Raw genomic sequence first — 14764 nt, 5'->3', positions numbered from 1 at the left:
TATTATATAGGACTAAGTACCTATGTGTAATAATAATGTTGCACATGTATTATATATTTGTATATGTAATACTAAAATGTCCCATATGTATTATATAGTAGTAAGCACCTATATGTAATAACAATATGTTGCATATTGATCATATGTTAATATATGTAATAATAATAATATGTTGCATATGTATCATATAGTACTAAACATTTATATGTAATATATCCCATATGTATTATGTAGCAGTATTACATAGTAGTAAGGACCTACTGATAAAAAAATGTTTTAAAAAAGGATCTGCTTCTCCTTCTGGGTCGTGGGGGGTGTTGGAGCCTAACCCAGCAGTCATTGGATGAAAGGCAGGATACACCCTGGTCAGGTCGCCAGTCCATCGCAGGGCTTGATAAAAACAATAGTAAGTAAAGTGCAAAAATCTGAGACCACCTTTAAGTTAACTTTATGTTGTAGACGGTTCTATATAGAACCTTTTTGAAAAGGGCTCTATGTAGCACCAAAAAGCGCCCTTCTACTGTTACGATGTCAAGCTTGTAGCAATAGAAGAATAGTTTTTGGTGCTATATAGAACCCTTTTCAAAAAGGTTCTATATAGAACCATATTCAACACATTCTCCATCAATCTGAAAAATGCTTTCATAATGCAAAGAACCAAAATGCTAAATGTTCTTTGACTGTTCATGATTCTATATAGAACCAGTTTCTTTACTATAGAGCCCTTAAAGAACCATTTTTGAGAACAGGGAGGAAAAGTAAGTGAAAACACAAGAGTTTCCAAAAAAATATTGTCAAAAAAAAAAATCTTAAAATATGTAAAACAATGGGACTCCTAACCACGGTGAAAGCCCTGGTAGACCACCAGAACTGTGTCAGTGTCAGAAAAACGGCAGAGAAAATCAAGCTGCTTCAGATCTGAAAAAATCCACAGGTGTTCCTGTCCATCCTTCTACTGTGAGAAGGCAACTCAGCGCTATGGGTGTGTAGCTGCGAAGAAGTCCTCACTGAGAAAAAAAACACAAAGAAGAAAATTTGCACCCGAACACCAAACCTGAATATCTGACCTGTGGAGTAAGACTGATGACTCTAAATTCATAATTTGAATCACTTAGATTACTTAGAACAACAGAAAATACAACCAACTTCTAAGACCGAAAGACTGAACTGTTCAGTTGTTTACAAGATAGTATAGTAAATTATCCCTTTAGACATCTTTGAAAACCTGAAAGCAAGTCTATTGAAAAAGAATGAAAGCTATAATAAAAGCTGGGAGGAGAAAAACTGAACACTGGAAAAAACAAATCACATTATATTTAGATATTGAGGCTTCTGTTAAATGTGTGTTTTCTGAGTTTTTCATTATGCTGAACAATGAATTATAAGAATTGTTGTTTTGACTAGAAATCAAATAAATATTATGTTACACTTAAAGACCACCTACATGTGTTGTTTTCTATAAATACAACATTTCACTTCTGTATTGTGAGGCTGAAAGTGTCAGACTGATGTTCAAAGCTGGCCAGAACAAATAAACAAAAAAAAACACTCCAGCCTTTCTTTGGAGCGATTTCTTCCCCCACCGGTCATAACTCGGCCTCTGGTGATTGGCTCAGAGGGGTAGCCCTCCTGTAGAATGCAGTGCATCACGGGTAATGGAACACCCTCTGAGTCACCCGAGACAGAAACAGAGTAAGAGCACGAATGAGCGTGGAGAAGAGGACAATGGGTAATTCTTGAAAAGGTGAGAGGCTAAAATAAGACAAACAAGGACAAATGACATGCTCCCAGCACCCAGCAGAGCAAATACTTACTACAAATCCATATATATACGCACACGCACACACACACACACGTGAACACAGACACACGCACACACACACACACACACACATGCACACGCACACACACACACGTGCACACACACACACACACATGCACACGCACACACACATGCACATGCACACACCCACACACACGTGCACACACACACAAGGTCGCCTCTCCAAGAAAGGCAACTTTGCTTCATCACAGTGTCCAACATACTTATCTCTATTTTTACTGCAAACAATAAATAAAATAACCTGAGCACTAATCTCAATTCAGTTTAGCTCACAGGATTGACTGGGGGCCACGAATACTTTTGTGTATGCATTGTCATGCATAATGCTCTCCTGATTGCCTTAGCATTAGAAAAGAAGGCAGGACTGAGACAAATAAGCATTCATGCCCTTGCGTACACACTCAGACAGTCTGAGCCGTCTACACGATACCGGCTTTATCCACTGATGTATTACATCTACAGAGTTACAATCAGACACCAGCAAATGGAAAGCATGCTCTGTAGGCTTGATACACAGGAGCTGTCCAGTGCTGAAATATGAGCTGCAGAATGGCTGATGAGTGGAAAGCAAGTGGTTACACTATCAGTGAATGGATACACACAATAGCAGTACAGATAACGTTGCTGAAGCAGTTAGAAATGGAATTTGCTATTTTGTTACAGCATTTTGTATAATGTCCAGTACTGGAAAGAAGTGGATTACAAATATAGCATATTTCAATTTTCTCTACTACTTTTCAGAGTTCATTTCAAACTATTCCAGCTATTTTTTATTTTTAGCAACCATTACAAAGAAAAAACTCACAGCTCAGCTTCTACCCTGAAGAATCTATTAGCTTTTAACTAATTAATTAGCTTTAAAGTAATTCGTTATTCCTTATAAAGCCAACCTGAAATCAAAATTGACCTTTTTTATTGATCCACCCCACATATCATTGAGAGAAAATGCTCAGCTGGCACACAGATCCTCTATGATACCACATTTTTCTCAGATATGTTTTACTGTATGGCTCTCTTTATTAAACCTAAATCTATTGCTTATGTGATCTATTGCAAGTGCCTGGTAGGTAGCTACTAGCTAATGTAAGCTAATATTCAAGGCAAGCTAATGTGTTACAAAAGGTAGCTAATAAACTCAGTAAACATTGAGCATTAGATCTACATACGGGCAAATATTAATGGAACATAAATGAATTACCTAAAGTTTTCAATAAACATTTTTTATTTACTCAAAACTGGGTTAAAAGTAAAGGTCCCTTCATTGTTCTAAATCATTCTGTATAAAACCTTTTAATTGGTATACTGCAAAAACAGAATATTTTCCAGTAAAATTATGTCCAGTATTTCTCCTATTGAGATTATTGTAAGCTTATATTAAGATTTTTAAATTTCCAAACTTTTTTTATTTGTTGTAATTTTATTAAGTACAATTAACTCACCATATAGGCAGATAATTTTGCTTGTTCTAAGCAATGTGCTTGAAACAAGCTAACTTATCTGCCAGTATAGTGAGATCATTTTACTCAAAAAAATGACTTACTTAAAACAGGTAAAAACTGTCCAGAAATAAGCTAAATTATCTTATAATAAGTGCACAGCCATCTCAAGATACAAAATATTAGATATATCAACTAGAATTGAGATTATGCTACTTAACAAGATACTCTTTTTTGCAGTGAATAGAACCTGTACATTATATGCAGGTCCTTCTCACTCATATCTCATTTGGAAAAGTGGTCCTTTAAAGAATCATCCATTGAAAGGCACTTTATGGACCCATTTGGCATCAGTCCAGAGAACTGTTTTCTCTGACAGTTTTGACACAGTTTTCAGTCCTCTTTTCCTGTCTATATCTCACTTATTTCAGTCACACCAAAACCCAAACTGTGCCTCAACTGTACACATTCAAATGGGTTCAGGTTTCTTTATCCTATATGATTGTCAGGTGTCAAGTAAGCTTTTCTGCCTCATCTGCATCAAACAGCGAGACTTTCTTGGAAGCGGATTATTTTGATGAATTAGATATTCACATAAAAATGGTGCACTTATTCCCAGAGCACAGAACAATGCTTTGCAAGTGCAACATTAAAAGCAGAAATAAACAGCTCTGTGGAATATAAAAATCTACCTGAGGGATGTTCTATTCCCTTAACCAATCTGTTTGACACTTAGAATTTTTCTGTTGAAGTGCACACACACATATATACACTTATACATGAACAGACACTGAGAGGTGGGTCTCTACTGTATAAAGAAGCCTGGGTCATTCCAATCTAAATGCCATCCATATCAACTATCAAGAGAACTGAACTCTTCATGTAACAGCATGTGCACACACACACACACAAACACACATACACACACACGCACGCACACACACACACACACACACACACACACACACGACAAATGAACTTTCCAAATGGTTCAACAAATTGTTTGACGAATGTTTCAAAAACTAACAGGGAGTCTAGAGAGCCTTGCCTTGGGATTTCTTACACCTTGCCATGGAATTCAATTGGAATACTGATGGACCTAACAGCAGCTGCATTCAGAATCACTTTCTAGAGAAACAAACAGTGCACTATCCATTTTGTAGGGCTGTTCAAGTTCTCAATAAGCCAAGGAGTAATGCATTCTGAATGAACCATTTCAAAAAAGTAATTCTGAACAAACCAGTCCAAACAAGTCGATCTTTACGAGCCAATCCGAAAGAGTCATTCTGAACAAACCAGTCCAAACAAGTCAATCTGGACGAGCCAATTCGAACAAGTTGATCCGGAGGAGCCAGTCCGAACAAGTCGATCCAGAGGAGCCAATCCGAACAAGTCGATCCAGAGGAGCCAATCCGAACAAGTCGATCCAATCTGAACAAGTCAATCCAGTCAAACCAATCTGAACAAGTCAAAGCAGACAAACCAATCTGAACAAGTCAAACCAATTTGAACGAGTCAAACCAGACAAACCAATCTGAACAAGTAAAACCAGACAAACCAATCTGAACAAGTCAAACCAGACAAACCAATCTGAACAAGTCAAACCAGACAAACCAATCTGAACAAGTAAAACCAGACAAACCAATCTGAACAAGTCAAACCAGACAAACCAATCTGAACAAGTCAAACCAGACAAACCAATCTGAACAAGTAAAACCAGACAAACCAATCTGAACAAGGCAAACCAGACAAGCCAATCTGAACAAGTCAATCCAGACAAACTTATCTTATAAAAGGCAAACTGGACAAACCAATCTGAACAAACTAATCATAAAAAGTCAATCCGGGCAAACCAAGCTGAACAAATCAAATCAATCTGAACAAGTCAATCCAGACAAAGTAATCTGAACAAGTCAATCCAGACAAACCAATCTGAACAAGTCAAACCAATCTGAACAAGTCAAACCGGACAATCTAATATTTAAAAGGCAATCCGGGCAAACCAATCTGAATGAGTCAAACCAGATAAGCCAATCTGAACAAGTCAATCCGGACAAGCCAATCTGAACAAGTCAATCCAGATGAACCAATCTGAACAAGTCAAGACAATCTGATATAATAAAAGGTAATCCGGGCAAACCACTCTGAAGAAGCCTATCCGGACAATCTAATATTATAAAAGGCAATCCGGGCAAACTAATCTGAGCAAGTCAAACCAGACAAGCCAATCTGAGCAAGTCAAACTGGACAAACCAATCCGAACAATTCAAACCAGACAAATCAATCTGGACAATCCAATCTTATAAAAGGCAATCTGGACAAACCAATCTGAAAAAGTCAATCCAGGCAAACCAATTGGAACAAATCATACCAATCCGAAAAAGTCAATACAGACAAAGTAATCTGAACAAGTCAATCCAGACAAATTAAACTTAACAACTCAATCCAGACAACCCAATCTGAACAAGCAGTCCAGACAAACCAATCTCAACAAGTCAAACCAATCTGAACAAGTCAATCCAGACAAGCCCATCTGAACAAGTGTTTCTCAATTAACTCCATGCTCTACCCTCAAATTTGTTTTTTCAACTTTTGCCAGATTGGATAAGCTTTATGGATCCCTGGCAAATATTCCATTTAACCTAATAAGAGACTGTAACAATGTTCATTTAGCATCAATAAATAATGACATTTATGGCATTTGACAGACAATTTCATCATTTTACACAGGTAGGCAGAGGTAGTATTAGAAGTCATGCAAGACTCTTATTTGGTATAGTGTATGGTGCTTGCCCAGGCAGGGCATTGAACCCCAGTCTACAGCGCAGATGGCATGTGTTACCCACTACACCAACCACTAGAGACAGACTACAGCTACTTTTGCAACTTAAAGAAAGTAGTCAACGCAGACGCAAACACAATTTTGCCATCATGCTAATGCCAGCTCGATTACACAACAAAAACTATATCTAATCTATCCTATTGTGCCCTTTCATATGCTCAAATATTATTTTAAAAGAATAACACTACAAAACTGTTGTGTGCTGCAACTTCTCGATATATAAAATGTATACTTTTATCTTTATAATGCATGTTGATGAGTTTGAAATGATTTATTTCCAAGTAATTTTGAACTATTTTATATTTTTCCATACATGTCAAATGTTCCCACAATATAAAAGGCAGATAATATTTTCAAAAGGTGTGGAAAACTGACTTTGGACTGGATGGACTACTTGTTAAAAATTTACAAACAGTGTCCAAAATTACATTGTTACGTGAGGTAATTCCATGGTAACACTTACTGTTAAATAAACACTATGCAGCTATTTGGATGAAAACTGGGCTGAATCTGAAGAGTGATAGCATTCAGCTTTAGGAGGCTTTTGTTCTGTTTTCTGCTGTCTTATACCTTTTGCTCCATAGACTCTGGAGGATCACAGCCTTTAATGTCACTCATAAGGTCAGTCTGGAGATTATCTCTCTTTCTGTCTCATTCTCCTCTGTTTCTCCTTCACTCGTTCGTCAGTCAGAGCAAGAGATAGAGCCAGATCTGATCTGGCTCTGTCATGCACCTGGAACAGAGCCAGAGACCCCCCTGTGAACTTACACACATCTAGACACAATTAAATATGCATGCATGCCACTGAAGAACCTTGAGCTGTCTGCTTGGCCATGATTCTGGTGATGCTGGTGCTTGTGTGTGTGTGTGTGTGTGTGTGTGTGTGTGTGTGTGTGTGTGTGTGTGTGTGTGCGTGTGCGTGTGTGTGCGTGTGTGTGCATGTGTGTGTACGTTTTTGTAAATTTAATGACAGAAATGGTTTGACCCCAGAAAAACAGGGATAAAGTGGTCCTGACTTTGTAAAGTGCTTTTATAAAAAGTCTGTCATTTTCGGAAAACTGAAAAGGCAAAACCTTGTCCTTGCAGTTACCGATGTTAAAATTAGATAAAGATACATACAGTACTATGGAAAGGTCAGACACTAACCTTTCATTTATTCAACATTCAGACAAAATAGCCTTTATGTACATATGGTATGTATTTAAGTTATACATTTTTTTAGTTTCAGAAAAAGAGAAGAAAACATTTCTTCTCCAGATCACTGCGATCATTGTCCCACCTCTGACACCAGTGAGTCCTCCCAACAAAAGAACACTGAATATCAAAACTAAAGTATGAAGTAAGGTTTTATGGACTGATGCGTCTTAATTTGAGATCTTTAGAAGTAACAGAAGGCAGAATATAGGCCACTGAAGCAAGGAAAGACTCTTTCAACCATGTATACAATTGTCAGTCAAGCATGGTGGCAGATCAGTGCAAATTTGGAGTATAACAGCATCTGGAGATTTGTTTGGTGATTTGTTTTTGATTGAAGGCATCATGAACACTAATCAGTTTAAACCAATTGCAACCCATCGTGCAACACCCTCTGGAAAACATTTGATTGAGAAGAACTTCACACTACAAGAAAATAATGACCCCAAGCACACTGCGGAAAAGATAAAAAAATACATATCATGCAAAGACGCTGCTAGCATTCTCAGCACAATGGACTGACCACCTTAGAGACCAGACCTCAGAAGAATGTGTTTTGGATTATGTGAATTGTGAAAATCAGAAAATGCAACACACTTCAAAGAGTAAACTTTGGGGATGTAAGAAGCTATATGGTGGCTTAGAAGCTATATTAAAAGGCGAAGAGTGTAAACACTAAATATTGAAAAATTTGATACATGATGATGTTTTGTTGTTTTTTCTATAGTCAGAATAATACACACACACACACACACACACACACACACACACACACACACACACACACACACACACACACACACGTGTCCAGTCATGAAATTTCCTCGTTACTAAATATTCCACAGTCAACTCTCAGTGGTATTTTAACAAAGTGGAAACGTTTGGGAATGACAGCAACTCAGCCACAAACTGGTAGGCCATGTAAAATGACAGTGGATGCTGAGGCGCATAGTGCACAGAGGTCGCCAACTTTCTGCAGAGTCAATTGCTACAGACCTCCAAACTTCATGTGGCCTTCAGATTAGCTCAAGAACAGTACGTAGAGAGCTTCATCGAATGGCCCTTCCATAGCTGAGCAGCTGCATCAAAGCCTTACATCACCAAGCGCAATGCAAAGTACCAAATACAGTGGTGTAAAGCACCACCACTGGAATCTAGAGCAGTGGAGACATGTTCTCTGGAGTGACGAATCATGCTTCTCCATCTGGCAATCTGATGGACGAGTCTGGGTTTGGCGGTTGCTGGGAGAACGTCACCTGCGTGACTGCATTGTGCCAAGTGTAAAGTTTGGTGTAGCGGGTTTACGGTGAGGGGTTGTTTTTCAGGAGTTGGCATCAGCCCCTTAGTTCCAGTGAAAGGAACTCTTAATGCTTCAGCAGACGAAGAGATTTTGAACAATTTAATGCTCCCAACTTTCCTTTCTGTTCCATAACTATACACCAGTGCACAAAGTGCGCATATATATATATATATATATATATATATATATATATATATATATATATATATATATATAAACTACAGAAAAACGTGTCACAAAACATGGTATGCATTATACTTGTCCTTTGTTTGATGCCCTTCTCAAACTGCAGAAGAATCTCAAGCCTCAAGATGGTCAGCATTAACCAATCAATAGAACAAAGCGTATTCATTATTCATTTGACCAGCTAATGCAGTTACACTCGCCCAAACACAACAGCGTACCACTGTTTATTTAACTAACACCTCAGCTGTGGCACTTCATAAAAACCCAATGGAATACTGCGCTAAGGAAGTGAAAGCAGACAAAGAAGGCCACACACTAGCCACAGGGCATTTCATCTGCATTATATTGTCCTTTAGCATCAATGGAGAGTGCACTTGTGAGGAGCATTTGGACTGGGGCCACACACCAAGGCCTCACACCATATTTGTTCCTGTAAATGGACAATAATTGGTCCAAATGCTCCTGTGGGGTCTTTGTGTGTGCGTGTGTGAAAGGCTGATTGACTTTAAGTGGATATTCTGTGGTTGTTGAGGGGCTTAGAAACTGTAGTATGATGCATTGTGGGTAGAGCCTTGTATGTGCAGAAGAAGACAAAGAAACAGGCAGCTGCAGGACGGGACTGAGGGGTGATCCAGAGCTGGCCAGTCTGCTGGGGAAGAACAAAGAAGCTCCCTTCAATCAGGCTTGGACTCTATGCAAACAAGCTCCTCTATACCTGACCTTCACTGCAGACCCCTCTCAGTCAGTCGTGACCTCTCATCCATGAGTAAACCTCAAAAACAACTCCTCCCCATACTAGACTGACTGATATGAACATTTGTCACCAATACTGACACTGATTTAAATCTTTAGATATTCTACTATCAGCTGATAAAATTTAATATGGCCAAAAATGAACCCAATTCCAAAAGTGTTGGCTAGACAGTACTGACTGATTGTCAGCTGTCAACTGTGAATGGTCAAAAATGATTGTTAGGTCTAAATGGCCAAATTTTAAAACTCAAATTAAATGGCAAAAATGTAAAATTATCAGATGATTTTATGCTCATCATAAAATAAAACATGTATACTAATTAATTATTTAATTAATATATAATTAATTAATATTAACAATATTAGTGCCTTGCCTAACAGTCAATGAAATCTAGCATAGCTAACATTTAGGGAAAGTTAACATGACAAACAATAAGCTAATGTTGACATGGATAATAATAAGTGAAAGCTAACATGGCTAACAATGAGTGAAAGCTAACATGGCTAATAATAAGTGAAAGGTAACATGGCTAACAATAAGTGAAATGTAATGTGACTAACAATGAATTAAAGTTAACTTGGCTAACAATCAGTGAAAGCTAACACTAATAATGAAATAAAGTGAACTTGGCTAACAAATAGTGAAACTCAACACTAACAATGAGTGAATGTTAACATGGCTAACAATAAGTGACAGTAAAATGGCTAACAATCGGTGAAAGTTAACATGGCTACCAATGAGTGAAAGTTAGCATAGCTAACATAGAGGGACATAGCTAACATAGAGTGAATGTGCTACTTAGCTTAAAGTCATGGTATCTATAGTACCGGTCTCTTCTGAATCTTCTGAATCAAATTCATAACACCACAAGCTCATTCTATTCCTTCCCTTTACACCTTCTCCCTTTGGCTACCACTCCATCTGTGGCATTTCAATATTAATGATATATGCTAACTCACATGTGATCAATGTTGTTAGATGAAATTAGTGCTGGAAACTGGACATTTATCATGCACTCTCCTGGATATGTTCAATCAACACATGATTGTTTCCAGCCTGTATAAAGCAGGCATCTATTTACACATTACAAATATGTGCAAAGTACAAAAAAGGGTTTAAGGGCATTCATAGCAGCTAATCTGAACCCTGTTTGTCCCTTGTTTAGAAAGTTACAATGCTGGGGTCACCGCTTCAGCAAGGTGGTAGATTTGGCGAGACTCCACAGGCTTAGTAAGCCGGTGAAGAGGTGTTGGAATGAATAATGCAAGGTGCAGCTGCTGGGGAGTTTTTGATCTCTCTCAACTTCACAGCAGCTGCCACTGGGGGAGAGATCCTAGCCTAACGTCTGCTTGGACCACATCTGTCTGTCGAGAGCACTTACTGAGATACACCGGCAAAGATATCTTCCTTCTGTCTACGGGAGGAGGAGGAGGACAGTGGGCCAAGCACCAACAAATCTATACCCAATCTGTAGCTTGTTTACTGCAGTAGTGTACGATATTGCAGTCTAACACAGCACAATAGAAAGTAACTAATGTGGAAAAAAGTGATGCACTGAACCAACTGGATTCAAATGTGTACATTATTTCAATAAGAATGAAATATATTAGAGTTAAAAAAAATTTCAATATTACACTATATATAATGTTTTATTCCAAAATGCATTAAATGGCACTTTTATTTATTCTCTTTTTTCCATATTCCATGACTTTTGACAAAGTGGGCTACATGTCAGCTGCTATTCTTTTCAAACTTCAAACCTTTTCAAACCCCACAAAATCAGACCCCTTCACTCATTTTATTTTCAGTCAAAATGCCATTAAGTTCTTCATTTTCAGGAGAACATGCAAGACCTGGTAGACCACCAAAACTGTCCCCATCAGACACAGGTGTTTCTGACCATCCTTCCACTGTGAGAAGACAACTATGAGTCTGAAAGGATGTGTAGCTGTCAAGAAGCCCTTGCTGAGGAAAGGAAATAGACAAAAAAGAAGCTGCTTGTGTTCTGAGAGCAATGGACTGACCACCTCAGTCCAGACCTCAACATCACTGAAAATGTCTGAGATTATTTGGACTGTGAGAAGCAGAAAATGCTTCTAAAATGCAACTCCTAAGACTGAACTTTGTAGGTGTGGAAAAACTTCCTTTTCTTTGAAAAACTGAGTGCAAGTCTCCCAAAATGACTGGAAAATCTGATATTGAGCTGTTGAGGCCTTGTGCAAATTTATGTTAAGCTTTTGTTTTTGTTAATACTGAGAAATAAATAACTGGCATTTAATGCCTATTTTGAATGGTACTTAAATAAATAATTGATGGTCTCCAACTTTTGTAGAGTACTGTACAAATACTGTACAAAACCAAATATTTTCTCAGTTTGCTGACTGTTATAGTTGGCAATAATTGTGTTGATGTAATACATTTTATTCATGCTCAAATCAACCAAATTCAGTGCATTGTGTTCTTTGGTGAAGTGAAGACTATGCTCCACCTTTCCCTTTAACACAAGCACTCATAGTTAATATATCAACAGCACACACAGACACAGTATAAGGCAATAAAATTGTGAGCTACTGACCAACCACACTGACCAAAGGTTTGCCTATTACCTTTATGTAAGTAACAATAACACACACAGTACAATGGCCATGAACCTGTGAGCTACTGAAAATCTGACAAACTACACTGACCAAAGCTTTTCTCCTTCTTTTCATAGCAGAAGCTGTGTTGTCCAGTCAGAAACTCCAACTTTCCAATAAGCTTCTTAAACATTTCACTATTTACCTCATTAAAACCAAACTGCCTGGACATCTCCATGTCTGGAAAACGATCAATTATGGTAAACAGAAGCTGTCAGGGGTCCGAATCCATGTTTTTCACAGAGAGTACAGCGTTTGAGTGGCAGACACTTTTTTCTTTTGAGGTACTTCAGACCAGCTGTCCTGCTGTTTAACCAAGCACAAGCAAAACCACATTAACCTCACGCTGTTCAGAGCTGCTCTAAACGTGTGCTAACATAAAAAAATTGGCTTATACACACTAAAAAAGACAGTTCTTCAAGGGTTCATTAGTAAAGGCAAGGTTTCTGCTTAGAACTGTGAGTTCTATATAGAACCATTTTATGCTTAAATAGTTGTTTGCACAGTGAAATGGTTCTTCAGATTGATGGAGAAATGGAGAATGTATTGGTTCTGTATAGAACCTTTCTGAGAATTATTCTATGTGGCACAAAAAAGGCTCCTTCTATTCTCATGATGTCAAACTTGCAACAATAGAAAACCTTTTTGGTGTTATATAGAACCGTTTTCATTCTCCATCAATTTGAAGAATGTTCTCACCATGCAAAGAACCATTTAAGCATGAAATGGCTCATTGTACACCTTAAAAAATGGTTCTTAAGTAAAAGGAGTGAATGTATTTAGTACCATAAATTCTATATAAACCCATTTCATGCTTGAATGGTTCTTTGCATGGTTTGCATGGTTCTGCTGACTGATGTGTTACATGGTATGGTTCTGCTGAGAGAATGTGTTGTATACTGTTCTATATAGCATCTTTTTGAAAATGGTCCCCCATAGCACCAAAAAGGATCCTGCTATTGTTTCAAGCTTGGCACAATAGAAAAAGCCTTTCTTGTGCTCTATAGAGCCACATACAACACACTGTCCACCAGAAGAACCATTTCACCATGCAAAGAACCATTTCAGCACAAAATGGTTGTATGTAGAAAACACGGTTGTAAATAGAACCATTTGCTTTACTAAAGAACCATCTTTAAGTGTGTGTGTGGTAGAGGGAAAAGTCCCAAAATCTGGAAGCACCACTCCGGTGGATGTGGAATGATGTCCAAGGCTTAAGTAGCAAAAACGCAGAACCCAGTGGATGTGCACGGGGGTCCTGGTTAGTTGTGCTGCGTTCCAGAAGGCTTCCACTCACACCGACACTATAAGAACTGCATGTTTGGTCTTCTTGGCTTGAGCAGCTCCTGCATCCCAGAGATCCTGCAGCACCAGGACAGCAGGTGCCAGCTTTCCTGCCTCCTGACCCTGTCTGCTACCACTGTCTACTTAAAGACCTCAACCAGACTTCAACGGAGCGGTCACTGGGCTGCAGACCCAGTCTCACACAGTGGGCTCTTCATTTGAGTTCCAGCATCAATTCCAAAGCAAAGTCACCAGCAATTTGTCAGTTTAACAAAACCTCGTATGTCTGAAAAAACAACTTTATATGCGAGCAGGGGGGAAAAAAGCTGCTTAACACAACAGCATCTGATTCCATGTCATTTTGGACTGCGTTTCTGTTGGTCCATTCATCATGAAATGTGCCCACAGTGTGAAGAGCAGCCGGTGGAACAGTGTAGGGGAAATAGAACACGCAAAACTGTGTGAGCTGTTGAAATGACAGGAGGGGAAGCGCAGAAATAACAGGAGCAAAAAGCGCGAAGTTTTCTTACCTCGAGCTGCTGCTGCTGGAAGAGTGCGCGAATTGTTGCACTTGCAGGGCGAGACGGGTTCGTCCTCAGAGGATGCTCAGCCTCGCTCTGACCACAAAAACTCAACTCAGACCGATTCCCAGCCTCAGATTTGCGCCAAAACAGTAGAAACGAGAAGCAATCGGAGCTCGTGCCTACCGGAGAGACGCGGAGGTGTGCGCGCTCTCCCGGTAGAAAGCTGTGTGAAACAAAGAGGGGGCTGGCAGGCAGCAGGCGGGCAGGAGATGTGCTCCTGCTCCTGCTCCCCCCACCTCCTCCGCCGCCTCCTCCTCCTCCTCCGCCCCCCTTCCTTCCCGCAGGGGGAACGTCACCCACGGCCCCCTCGCGCTCCTGATCATGCGCACAAAGCGCTCCAGCATAAAGGACGTGAGGGCCCGCTTTAATTTCGGAGACAGAGCCCCACCAACTGATTAACTACAGCTGCTGTTCGCGAGTCTAACACCCTGACTAGTCCAATGCAGCGGATTCTCAGGCGTGTTAGGTTTAGGGTTTGAGATCAGATGCAGGGTTAGTATCAGGGATTAGATTTTGGGTTGATTTTAATGGGAGTGTTCAGCTTTAGGGAAAAGTTAAAGAAATGGCTTGGAATAAAATGATTTATATTTTTTATATACAGATGGCTGGACTCAAGGATGACGCCACACCTCCAAAAGTGGTGGGCTAAAGCGAGCTAACAGAACAGTGGCAGGACCAGAGGCTGACCTTTCTCTTTGCAAACAA

General features: G+C 39.3%; 1 protein-coding gene across 1 annotated transcript in view; it reads right to left on the bottom strand.

Annotated features, from left to right (window-relative positions):
- ncana (neurocan a) overlaps nucleotides 1–14294 on the bottom strand; it is a 169842-nt gene extending 155548 nt beyond the window's left edge. Inside the window, exon 1 of the mRNA XM_017697127.2 lies at nucleotides 14006–14294. The gene's annotated coding sequence lies outside the window, so the exon portion shown is untranslated. The remainder of the gene's footprint in view (nucleotides 1–14005) is intronic.
- Between the last annotated feature and the right edge of the window lie 470 nt (nucleotides 14295–14764).

The sequence above is a fragment of the Pygocentrus nattereri genome, chromosome 19 (assembly GCF_015220715.1).
Source record: "Pygocentrus nattereri isolate fPygNat1 chromosome 19, fPygNat1.pri, whole genome shotgun sequence".
Lineage (NCBI taxonomy): Eukaryota > Metazoa > Chordata > Actinopteri > Characiformes > Serrasalmidae > Pygocentrus > Pygocentrus nattereri.
Note: the sequence above shows the minus strand (reverse complement) of the source record. Positions and strands in the feature narration are given on the sequence as shown.